Source organism: Dermatophagoides farinae, chromosome 1 (genome assembly GCF_024713945.1).
Source record: "Dermatophagoides farinae isolate YC_2012a chromosome 1, ASM2471394v1, whole genome shotgun sequence".
In the NCBI taxonomy this organism is placed as follows: Eukaryota; Metazoa; Arthropoda; class Arachnida; order Sarcoptiformes; family Pyroglyphidae; genus Dermatophagoides; species Dermatophagoides farinae.
Window position 1 is genome coordinate 5,051,869 of NC_134677.1, and position 14,260 is coordinate 5,066,128.

A 14,260-nucleotide genomic window follows, 5' to 3' on the forward strand; every position below is an offset into this window, starting at 1 on the left:
TTGATTTCCAATAAACACACTTATAATAATTTCATCTGTATATTGTTGCTTTCGATTGTCGTACGTGTATACTTGAACGAGATGAGAAAAAAAAGCTTTTTACACTAGAGCCTAGATCTATTAGAATTTCAAGAAATCAAAAAAAGAATAAACTTTTAACATGTATATGATAGGCAATAAAATACTAAAATAACAAAAACAAAGATAAAGAGTTATTTACAATCATACTTGAGAATTTTTTTTCTCCATATTTAATTCGTTCTTTTTATTCTACTTCAAATTTGCGTATGAACTTGTTTTCAAGAGGATGAATTCAAAAAAAAAAAAAAAATATAGTGATTCTAGCAGCTACTTGGCACTTTAATTAAAACCTAAACATGATAGGCCTTCGTATAGTGTACATGGTATAGTGAAGTAAAAAAAAAAATTTCTTAAGTCAATTTGAATAAATCCATTGAAGTATAGTATACTTTACCGTTTGTAACTTACTATCTCAATTTTGTTTTCTCTGAAAAATATTTTTCCATCTTAGATCACTATCATCAGATAAGTTTTTTGTCTATATCGAATGTGTTGTGTGTCTGTACTTGCATGCATGTATTTCAGACGAATCAATTCTGGAAATATGTGCTTGGTTTTAAAACTAGAATTTAGATGTGAATTTTATTTTCTTATATTGTATTCACATTAATTTTCTTCTCAATAATTGTACATACATAAAAAATGTTTTTCCTGATAGATTTATTATCGATTTTATTCTTATAAAAAATCAATTTTCTACCATTCCAGTGAATATGTAGATTTTATTTTTATTCTATGCATCATTAAATGCAATCATTTGACTGATTGATTGATTATTGTTGACATACCATATATATATCGATGGCCTTAAAATAAAAAATACGATTATGATGGTGATGATGATGGAATATGATCATTGTGATTGTAGGCCCATTCTGAAAGACAAAAACAGATTTGTTTGTCAAATCATCTGATGGTTTCGATTTGATTGAATCGATTTTATCTATTTGTTTTTGTTTTTTTTTCTAAAACCACAAAAGCCAAATCAAATCAATGTTTGATTTTGTTTGTTTGTTTTCGGTGAAATGTTTTCATCATTTATTGAAGACTAATCACACATAAACATGAAAACACAATCCGATTTCATGATGGAAAAAGAGGACAATGATAAAAAAAAAATCCCAAATAAAAATGATAAAAAACATTGTCAGTATGTCGTAAACCGGAAAAAAGAATAAGTAAAATTCTCTCTTCTCATCTTTCAGTCGAATTTATTCTCTCTTTCCAACATATATTTTGATGGATCATAAGATTCTTCTTTATACAGTAACAGAAGACATTACAACTTTATCATCAATCACCTTGATTCCATTCTTGATTTCTCTAATACTTTGAAATGACAAACACATCAATCATCTCTTTTCGTAGCCATCAATTTTTTACTACGATAAAAATGACCCAAAAAATCCAATCATCATCTCAAATAAATACTGACATTTCAGTGAGAAGAGACAAAAATGAAATTAACTTTCAAATTACAATTATTAGAATCGTTGTAACCAACAAGGTTTTCACAAAATGTCGTTACAAATAAAGAATAAAAAAAACAAAAACAAAAAGCAATTGAGAAAATGAAAAAAAAAATTTTCTCATTTTAGAATTTATTTTCATCTTATTTGTAATTGTTTTCAGCATTCTTTTTCAAACGATGATAATTCTATTTTGATATGAAATGTGAAATAGGAATAAACCATATATTGACAACGAAAATAACAACAACCAATTATATAATTAAATTAAATAATGGATTAGTTATTGTTGTGGTTCTGTGCATTTCGTTATTTTTATATGGCAAATTCTTTGTTTTTTTTCTATTCTTTCATTGTTGATTTTGTATAGGTATTTTCACTATAATTATTGAAATTGACAGCTCATGAAAAGAAACAATGGTATCAATAAAATTCTTTCTTTAACAAGAATGCTTCGTATTTGTTTCTAAATTATTTTAATGTCAACATATTTGTTACGTTTCATATGAAATAGAAATAAATCAAAATTCCATCTACAAAAATAGCTGCATCTAAAGACTTTTTTGTCTGTTTATTACTACTACATATTTACAAACATTTATCAATCATCTATTCAATGAAAAAAATTCTTTAGATGATTCATTGATTTGCTTTTGACTTTGACTAATTTTGTACACACACACACACACACATACACACTATCATTGATTTCTATTTAGTTGGAAAAAATTTAGGAACAAATGATTCGTCGAATTATTTCTATTTTCATTGTCGTTTCAAGCATTGGAGCGTAAACAAATAAACAAAAAAAAACCAAAAGCACTGTATTGTTCTATTTGAGGCCAAATCTATGGTTTCAGATGAGATAGATAGATAGAAAGATAGAGAGAAAGAGAGAGGGCTACTACTATTAAATGATAATAATGTAAATGCGTCAAGAAAATCGAATTATTTTGAAAATGAGATGCATCAAATTTGTTGTCGTTATATTATTGTTGCATGAATAACTTTTCTTTTTGTTGTTGTCGATTGTTGTATTTGCATGTTGTTGTTGGTTCAATAAATCAGATTCACATAACTGGTCATATTAACATTCTGTAACATTGGATTCAGTTGTTTATTTGAGTAAAAATCTTGTTATTGCGCTACTATATTTTGTAGTTGATTTTATAGATATGTGAAACAATAATTTGTTTTGTTTTTTTTGAATAAAATATACGAAAAAAAATCTCTGTCACATTAACATACTTTCATTTTTTTCCAACAAATTTATTAAAATTTATTCTAACCTGAAAAACAACAGTAATCATATTTTTTTTTGATTGCAATTTTTTTCACTTAATAACATTTTGACATGAAAACATTTTTTTACTCACAATGAATACATGTTCATGTGTCATTCATGATATATGACGACAACATTTCAATTCTGGATAATATATGTTTGTATGATCGTAAAAAATTGAAATGAAATTCGTTCATTTGTATTGTACAAATGTTTTTTCCATGGAAATAAGCATACTAGAATAATTTGAACAATGATAATGACAACAAGTGCTGAAAATTGTTCAAAAAAAAAGAAAAATTTATACAATACAATACAATATAATGGTTGCAATTTGTAATAACAAAAGCTGACGGTTGAAAAAAATGAAAAAAATTTCACCCAGAAATTTGATCTTAAATAAGAAAATATTCTGATATGAAAAAAAAAATTCAAATGAATTGGACATACATACATTTGCTGCAATTTTTTTTATACAATACAATACGATAAACGAATTGCCCCTTTAAAGTTAACTTCTCCTTCATTATTAGTTACAATTCAAGAATTTTGTGTTATGTGATATAATGTAAAAAAAATTCTTGATTTGCAGATTTTTTTTCTGAGTGATTGTCTTTCCAGTATCAAAAGTGATGCTATTATTCTTTTTATTCTCTTTTTTCATCTAGATGGTATTCATCAAATTCTTGAGAATTTTTTTTTTGTTTCTATTATAAACTCTTTCTTTCTAGATGTTACTTAGATATGTTTAGCAATGAAAAAAAGAGAAAATTTTTTATTTAAACCTGAAGATCTTAACAAATAAATGAATAGAACAAGTCTGAGATATTGGACTTTCTAAGTGGAAATAAATCAAGCGGATAACTAGTGACTATGAACAAGTAACTTGACTTTAAATAAGAATCCTTCAGGAATGTAAAAACTAACTTTTATTTTTTCTTGTCTTGCCTTTTAACCATGATTTTTGATTTGTTTTTTTTTCTAGTTTTTTCTGTTTGATGATTTTTTTTCATCCAAGCAAAATAACAAAAAAGCATTTTTTTATATCACTTAAAAATCAAGAGACCATGTAGCAATGTTTTAGTCCGGGCCATTTTTTTTGATTTATTTCATATCAAAAGAAAATGACAATTTTTTTGTTTCGAGCGAAATAAAATACCTCAAAGCATTATTCTATTTTGATGAAGCATTCGTTTTTTTTCATGCTATTTTTGAATTTCCGCTTCGATTTTTTTCCGATTTATTTTTACTTTAAAACTCATAAAACGTTAAAAATTTGTTCATAAATTTCCATTTTCTTTGTCAATGTATTGTTTTAATTTTTTAAATTAATTTATAACAAATTTTGCCTGTTTCGTGAAATTATTTTGAATTTGCTGCATATGAGTAACAAATTTTTACTAAATGTCATTCTCATCACGTTGATTGTTTTTAGTAGCCAGAATAATTGTTAGAGTTGACCGTTCTGTATGTTTGATGGAACGTTTTTCCATTGTTGAAACTTTCACATCATGTGAAAATTGTTAGCTCCGGCTGGTGCTTTAAAAAACTATAGTTTGTTTTATTCGTTTATCGATTTGTTAGCAGATATATTAGTTTTAGTAGGTCTCAAAAAATCGAAAATAAAGTTTAGCATTACGTAATTCCGTTTTTTTCGATAATGGGAATTGTAAACATCTTCATCATCAATGGCAACAACAGTTTGTTAGTTTTATTTGTTTAGTTTCGTCTCATTTGATACCAAAAAAACAAAACAAATGGAATGAAATAAAATGAAACAGTTCGAATCAACAATGTTTATAAGAGTCAAAAAAAACGAATGATAAAAAACGGAATCAATAAACCAGATGGAAGAAAATTGTTTGCTAGTTGCTGGTCTACTACTACATTATAAATGGCATTTGAAGGTTTTTTTTCTTGTTCAACAATTTCCAATGGTGTGCACAGTAACAAAATGATTTATGGAATTTATTCTCTTGAAAATGAAACAAAACAAAACAAAAAAATTTTTATTTCAACATCAAATGTTTTGGAATCGATAGTAACTTATTTGCCTGGCCACAATTATGATTTTTCAAAAAACAAATTGAATAATTTAAAATTGAAATTTTTTTTTATTATTAAATTATTTGTATGACATTTGGTATTTCAGTTTTTTTTATCATCATCTTCATAGTCATTTTGATTATAAAGCTTGAAATAATTTCTATTCATCACATTTGATTCGATATCAACAAATAATCTATTATTCATTTGGTAAAAATTATCATTATTGATAAAATTATAATAATCATTATTATGTTATTATCGATAATGATTGGAAATAAGAGTGATGATAATGATATAAATACCACGTCACCACAAATTATTATCATTACACTGGTTAACTCAGTAATATAAAAAAAAGTATCCACAAATCATCAAGAACTTTCTATCATCATTCATTTAAAATGTCATTCTATTCATTCAATCATGGAAAGAATATTGATAAGTTTACTTTTTCTTTACAATACTCAAAATCACCAAAATCAATTTCATCCTTTTTTTTGTCAATGAGAAGATGAAAATAAAATCAAACAAACCACACATTTTTTTTCGTTGTATAGAGAAAATGGAAAACCATAACTTTTTCAGATAAAACCTCATACTAATAACAGTCGTATTTACACAGGAATAAGCAAGAAAAAAAATGTGAGATAAATTAATACGATTAACTAATGTACGTCATCATCATTGTTGTTGATGAAGATGACCAAAGAATTTTTTTCCACCGGTTTTTTTCCACGGCAAAAATTCTGAATCAGATTTTGTTGGAACATTGGCAAAAAAAAAGAATATATTTTTTTTTTGACGGTGATTTTTCCATTATCAACATTCATGAATATGCTCAATCCTGATAAGCTTTTGATGCATGGCTTGTTCATTACATTGCTTTGGTTATAAAAGAAAACAAAAAATTCTTGACATAAGACCAATCATGACAGTAAACTAAACGATAATGAAAATGAATTAATGCTGTTTTTGTTGTGTTCTCTAGTGAGACCATACCGATTAGAATTGCAAGTATGATTTCATTTTACCAAATCTTTTTTTTTTTTTTTGAATTATCATTTCTATATACCTATTAAGCATAGCATTAAGTAATATTGATCATCATGATAATGAATGATGAAAATGGAAACATTTTTCATGACTAGTTTGATTATAAAAAAATATCTTTCCAGTTTATCACAACTATTAATATATTTAGTTGAAAATATATTCTGTAGTATAGTCGGAATTTCCGTTTTATGATTATAAAGTAGTATATATGGTTGTTGTTGTTGTTATTTTCAATGTTGATGAAACTCAAAAAAAAAAAAAAAAAAATACCACAACCAACGTTATGGGATGTCATTTTTTTTTTGGTTAACCTAGTTTTATCTACCAAGTTTTTTTTGCGTTATTTCATATGTGTAACGACAATTCTATGTACGGAAAACGCTCAATAAGATAGGAAATGGAACATTGTCTAATCGTGCGCGCACACACACATATTTGATAATGGGCAATCATTATAAACATACAAACCTCAATAATGATAGGATAAGATTTTAGTGGCTAGATATTTGGCCATCGTCAACCACCAATCTGAAACGATAATAAAAAATAAACAAAAAAAAATCAGTTTAGTTTTAGTAATATGATTTTTGTTTTTTATTGTCATTTCCTGCTTAGAAATTTTCGGAACAGAATTCTGTTTTTTTTTCTTTGATAAGCCGAAAACATTTTGTTTTTTATCTGTTTATTTTTTTCTGATCATTTTCAAATCATTAATAAACATTTATTATTATTGTTTTGCCAATTTGTTGATAAGTATGCAAAAAACATCCAAAAACAAAATCGTATCGTTAACAAGATTTCATTGGAATTTTGTTTTTTGACTTACGTTTTACTTAACAACAAGGACTATGGTTGGATTTTCTTTTTTTTTCATTTGAAATGATTTTTAGTATTATAACTTGGATTTTTGGAAAAGATGGTACATCGTTTGTTCAGTTGTTTTTCTGTTTATTTTGGATCTCATTATTGTCCTACGATTTCGAGAATTTTTCTTATCCTTTTCATTCGTATACTATAGTTTGCGTGCATGTGTCGGATATTAGAGCAAAGAAAAAACTTTTTTTTTTGACCAATTTTTGCAACTACTAAGTCGTTTCTATCTTTGATTTTTTTCCCACTTTCAAGGTTTTAGATATTCTTATTAGCTGTAAACATTCATTCATGGACATTTGCTCTATTTTCTGTTGTTTAGTGATTAATAGTGTACAAATACATTATGATCACCATCATTATTATCATTATTATCATCATCATCATGGATTTTTCTAAAAAGATGTTTGTTGATGTTTTTTTCTCTATTCCACTCAAACCTAGTTTTCATTATAAAGATAATAATGATGGATCCTATTTTTTTTATTCTTTGTTATTGTTACTCATTATTAGGTTGTTTGCTGTTGAGATTGGTCTTTCGGTCTGATTTCATTCTTTTTTTTTATTCTTCTTTTTTTACATATATATCTTTTAGACTCACTTTTATTATTAAACAAATATATGTATTTGAGTATAAGATGAATGTTATAAATATGGCAAAAAAAAATATAGAATCTAATAGAAAAAAAAAGATTCAATTGACATTAACAAAATATAATTGCATAGCATTCGGTGTATAGTAGTTATAATAAATGAAAACCATCAATGACACTAAAAACATTTAATGTTGTTTCCATATCATTTTCATAAGGTTGTCTCATTTACATATATATTTATCATGGATGTAACTCTTAAATTCAAATATCAATTGAATGAAAGTGAAAAAAAAGACGATTTAAATCGAGAAAATTAGACAAGCCAAGTGTTTCGTGTATTGAATAGATTGAAGTGGAAAAAAAATCGATTTTTTTTTGTCATAAGCACAATGTGTTTGGTTAGCACCATTATTAAGGCTTTCTTATCATATGGAACAACCAATGGACTGTGTATGTAAGATTTTTGTCATTCATCTTCTTATTATTATATAATAACCAATCAAAAGCAAAAAAAAAAATGAAAGAAAAAAGACCAGAAAGGCCGATAGCTGACATTTTAGTGACAGACCAAAGAAAGAAGAAAGTTTTTTTTATATATAAAAAAACCACTCACAAGTTTTCTGATCCTTTCGTTTTTCGAATTGTATCACTGATGATCCAGAAAGAAACGTGAGGAATTCTAAAAAAAAATAGTTCAATAAAAAGCGCATGTTCTACAAAATCAGTGTTGTTATTGTATACAAATGTCTTTTGTTATATTATAAAGGCATTAAAAATCTACGACCCATATTTCAGACATTAAAATGGTTGGGCAAAAAAAAAACGGTCAATGCTTAGAGTTTATAAAAGTTCTTCTTTCTATAACTTGGTGAATTATTATTCTTTATAAACTTGAATGCCATTTTTCATTACATCTATATGTCATTATTATGTCAGTCATTCATGTCGATGACATGACGACAGCCTGAATTTAATTGACGTATTGTGTATTTGATATTGAAATCAATAAAATTTTTTTTTGTTCAAATCTTGATTTATCCAAAAGAATTGAATTTGATACAAAATAGAATTTTCTGCATTAAAAATTCTTTGTCCAGATAATAAATCATATGAAATTCGTGACCTTTAAAAAGAGCCCTGTAGGCTTGTTTTTTTTGCAAATTATTTACCGTTATAGAAATTTTGCTGTCATTCTTGACAAACAAAAACAATGGGAAAAAATAAGAAAAAAAAAACATAAACTAATTCGATGGGTAACTCAATTTTTTCCCCATCTTTTCCATGATTTTTTTACCAATCATATATAACAATGTATAGATGGAAAATTCAATTCCATCAATTCCTAGGAAAAAAAATTCAGTTATAATCATCTTCATGAAAGTTCAAAAAGTTATGAATTTTTTTTTTCTTCCATATATACAACATTGACAGCATTGATGTCCATACAAATTTTCAATTTATTTTCTTCTCTTTTCACTTGTAAATTTCAGATATTTTCATATCATTTAATGAAATTAAATTAGCTATATGTTTTTTTTGATACATTTTTGAATCTATTTATTGAAATTTTCAACACGCATATTTCACAGGTTGTTGTTTATTTCTATATTCTTTTGAATTATTAGGTTTCAAAAATTTTACTAGAAAGAATTAATTTATTCGCAAATCATCAGCAAGTATTATGATAGTGTTTCTTGTTTGTTTGTTCCGTTATAATTCCGATATGCATATAGTATTTATGACGTGAATGTAAATTGGATCATCATCATCAACCTAGTTTCTATCGATTTTCAGTTTTCAACTACTATGTATGTTTGATCGAATTCTCTAGATCTCGGTTTCTTAAGAATTTGTTCGTCCAAAGAATCGATCTCCATTTGTCAGTTACGATCGTTAGTCGTTAGTTGAATCGCATGCATTGTAATCAAAGAAAAAACAAATGAAATTTTTTCTCATTTTTTCCTGTAGTAGATTATAGAGATTTTTTTCTCTTCATCTTATATAGTTTATAATCAAATTCACTTCAACCATAAAATATTCTAGCCGTCATGATGAATCTTTTAAAACGATGAGAGACAGGAAAAAAATTGAAATTTTTTTTTTTGGAAACAGGCTCAAAACTCACAAAAAAAAATTTCAACGAAAAAAGAAAGGTTCATAGGGATTATTATTATCATCACCATCATCATCGTCATCGGCATATAAATTCCACTTCATGGCCATTGAAAAAGTAATCGATTTTTCTTTCACTCATTTCTTCGGCCTCTCGATCGAATAGAATATTTTTTTCACTCTCTCCCTCCTATTTTTATTCTTAGACCGCATAAAAATTTGATTATGGAAAAGAAATTTTCGTTTCTGTATTGGCGAATTCCATTCAACTATTTGACAGTTAATTTTACTGATATTTTTATTCTCACAATATTCTAAGAGATAACCTCGACTCTTGAAATACAAAAGCCATATTCAAGAAGAAAAATGTTCAAATAAATAACTCTGTGAAAAAGTAACCTAAGAAGCTTTAATTTTGATTAATAGCTTTGGATTTAGTTTGGGTCAAATGTTTACAAACAATACATTTTCTCGAATGTCCATGCTGAGAAATGGGAAAATTCTCAAAAATACTTTTGTTCTATTGTTTTATTCTTCAGTTTAGTTTTTATTCTGTTTTGGTCATATATCCATTAAAGCAAACAACTATAATTTTAAATTAAATCCTAGTCACATAAATAATGACCATTGACTCGAAAACCATTTTTGAAAACAATTTTGGTACATGAAATTAAAAATTGAAATCGATTAAATTTGTAATCAATTTTGACAAAACAGACTAACCAAAAACAAAATAAAATTGAAAATAACTATGGAATCATAGGATCCAAAATGATGAATGAGAATTCAAATAGAAATTCTATGAACAATTTATTAAGCAAGATAAATCGAAAAAACAAGCAATTGAATAAAATTTTCAAATGGGGTAGGTGTAAAACTTATGGCTTGTCATTAGTTCATTTCCGAATGAATCAACTTTTTTTTTGTTTGGAACAAATATATTTTGTGTTGTTATCGGCACACGCACGAACACAAGTTATTGCAGAAAAAAAAACAACCAAGCAACCAAATGAAAAAAACAACAATAATAAGATGGAACTATGCGAAAAAAAACATTTCGTTTTGGTCTAAGAATTATGATGTTTTCAATTTTTATATCCGCATCGGTTGGGATAGCTTGTATGGTTATATATAAAAAAAATAGATCAAGACATGGACAAATCACTTTTTCTTAACTATCAAATACGCCAAAAAAAATTCTTCTCATCTCAACAAATACTGGTATTTTCTTTATATATACATGTTTTTATTGTTTGTTCAATCTCGTTAGAAAACAACAACACCAACACTGATCAACCATAACAAAAATGGCATTATCTTCAATGTCTTATCACAACTGAACAAGTTTTTTCTTGATGTTTTGTTTGTGCAGGAATTTCTAATTTGTAGCCAAAAAAAAAAAAAAAAAATAGCCAAAATCTACGATTATAATAAAACATTTAAATTGTTTACTTCTTACATGTAATCAACATTATGTGATCACAATATTATTTTTATTTTATTTTTTTTTCTTCTATGTCTGCATATAAGGAGGAATCATTTTGTTTAATGAAGTCTGTATAACAAGCGAAAAAAATATTCTGATGTTTTTGAAACATACACTTGGTTTCATTTGATTAAATTTTCTAATCAACTAATGAAATCCGACAAACAATAAATTGAACGATGAACAAGAGACGATGAAATTATTTTTTTTTTGTTTTGTTTTCTTCCATCAATGATTATCATTTTTGGATTATTGTTAAGATGTCTTAAATAAGAGAATAAAAAACATTACAGAAATGTTCATCCATGATCATTATTATCGATACATTAACACCGGTTTTTGTTCAATGTAGTAGGAAAAATTTTTGAATAAATAATTGGCAAACAAAAAATAATGAACAAAACTTTTTGTACTGTTTTTTAGCATCTATTATTGCAAATACCATTTTTTCGTGAATGAAAAGTTGTAAAAATTAAATCATCACATCACTAGCTGATTTTTAATCTTTTATATTCTCACTTTCTTTCATTTTAATTTCGCATAAGGTCGTCATAAAATGCAATTTATTATAGATTTTTTTTTCTATTCTTTTATGTTTTTTTGGCACTATGCCTGATTAGGGTCACTTGGTTAGTTAATCTACAGCCATTATTGATGAGGCTTGAATTGATCGTCTGATGGTAGGCATTTTTAACACTACTTTTTAGTAGTTCATTTATTCATAGAGAAAAATTCTGTTATGAAAAAGCTTACAAACATTTTTCATCTTTTTTTTTTAGATATTCTTGGCACACATACATTGAAATTTGTGACGACAATTACTATTAGTGAAAACGAATGAGAAAAGGAAAAAAGCAAAGTTTTTTCTCCTTTTTTTGCCGTTGTTTTTTTTCACTGTATTTGTTAGTCTAGCAGTGTAGCTTTGCCGTCGTTATCAAATGACTTTGAAACTTTTATTCCTTGCCCCAAGTTTCATCATGGAACGAATGATTCAATTCATATATTAGTATTATTTTTTTTGTATTGTTAGTTGTGTGTGGATTTTATAAACCGATGATTGTATAATGGAAAAGAAAAAAAAAATCTTCTTGGATCCGATGAAAGGATAGCATACGAATTCTGTTATTATTCTTCTCGTTTATCGTTTTAAAGAGAAATATATATATATATATTTATTATCAATACACACGGAAGGAATAAATATGAAAAGATGGAAAGAAAAAACCAAAGTATAAAAGTTTGAGTTAATTTCTATGCAACTCAACTCTACTATAATATAAATAACTAGAAACGGTAATGTAATAGTATAGTTTGTATTCTCTACTTTTTTTTCATTCACCAGAATCATCATCATCGCTGTCGTAGTCGTCGTCGTCGTCGTCTTTGTCATTGCCCGTTCACGTGAAACAGTGGCTAAATAAAAAGCCACTCAAATTATATTGTAAATTATTAATTAAAATTGTCGACACTAAATATATATCTAAACCGTAAAATTCTTCCAACATCCAAATGTGTGATTCCCCTTTTGTTGTTGTTGATGTTGTTGTTCTATTCCATTTCCATACATTCAAACACACGATGATGCTGATGATGATGATCTGATTGCTACCTTTACACTGTGTGTGTGTGTGTGTGTGTGTGGGTTTGTATGTTTGGATGAAACATTATCAATCTACGACCAGAAAAAAACAACCTCACGAAAAAAAATTGAATTCAATCAAATTTTTTTTTGTTGACTAAAGTAAACTACTCTTTTTTTTGTATAAATGTTGATTCTGATTAATAGTTGATGAATGAGAAATCATATAGAATCATACATCCATAAATGAATATACTTTCACACACATAGTGTAGATGAAATCAACCAGAAAAAAGATTGAATAAATTGATTTACAGTTACGAATATTTTTTTTTTTGTTTGAATCAGATTTCTTGTTCATTCTATCCGTAGCGGACATGAATCCTAAAGCCATTCATCATGATTTATGTGGATAGCTTCAACTTTCTGACAATTCCATTTTATTTATCGAGACAAACATAACCGGATATTTTTGTCTGTACACTGTCCATTTCTTTTGCCGGAAAATGTACGACACAGTAAATGCAAAACAATCTATTCTATTCATATGGTTTTATTTTTGTTTTTATATACAAACACACACACACACACACATTCTAATAAATAATAATGGCCAAACACGAAATTCTTAGTCATTTATTTTCAACCAAACTGACATATCATTTTTAAAAAGATTCATTATGATTAAATTGTAAATGGTATATTCGGTTGTGAGTTTTGTTTAGAAAAATACTGTACTTTGTCTATATAATTTCGTGGATGTAAATGTGTTAAATAAAAAAAAGCAAAAATTTATTTAATTCCACATCAATTCATTTCAATTGAAGTCAACATTTAATAAATTACCTAGATACTTGAAAGAATAGGATAGGATTTTATTGTTGATATTTGTATAATTTTTATTCACCATAATTTCAATATTGATGATGAAAAAGGTTAGACATAAATTTACAACAAATATATGTTGACCAAAGCATTTCTATTTATATGTTCGAATATTTTTTCCATTATATTTAGCACATCATCCTAGTACAATGAACTTATATGAACAGGATCCGTTGATTCTCTATTGGGATTTTGCAATATTTGAAAGAATGGAGATAAAATTCATCCATGCATCAGAGATTCTTTTTTTTTCTTTCTTTTCATCTACTCATGTGTGTGTCTGATGTATCAAAATGGTAGTTATCAGGAATACACAAAGATAGCAATTCAGAAAAAATCATTGCCATATCCTTATTATGTTGTTGAGAAATATAAATATTCTTTTATTATGGCATAATTTTAGACACATACACATATTCATGCATGTTAAACTTGAACACAGCGATAGACATGAATGAAATGACAAAATAGAAAAATGAACATTGAATAAATCTGAATATAATATAGACTAAATTAGGTTGATTTTTTTTTGTTCATCTGTTGAAAATGAGCATATATTGTGATTAAAGGAATAAAAAAAAAACCACAAAAAAAGCCAAACTCAAATTTGAGATGAATATTGGTTTTTAACAATAAAAAAAAAATCATTTATTCATGTGAATTTAACAGTCAAACTGTACTGATGATAGAATTAGAATTTAACATCACAAGGATGATTTAAATAATTAAATGATCATCATCATCAGCAATGGCAACAACAATAATTCAACTATATACATCAAACAATCAACAAAG

At 26.5% G+C, this 14,260-nt stretch overlaps 1 protein-coding gene across 2 annotated transcripts in view; it reads right to left on the reverse strand.

The window, feature by feature from the left end:
- Window positions 1-14,260, reverse strand: part of LOC124492070 (uncharacterized) — a 64,731-nt gene that overhangs the window by 39,069 nt on the left and 11,402 nt on the right. For both annotated transcript variants that reach the window (XM_047054855.2, XM_075735896.1), the window contains exon 2: window positions 6,406-6,465. The gene's annotated coding sequence lies outside the window, so the exon portion shown is untranslated. The remainder of the gene's footprint in view (window positions 1-6,405; window positions 6,466-14,260) is intronic.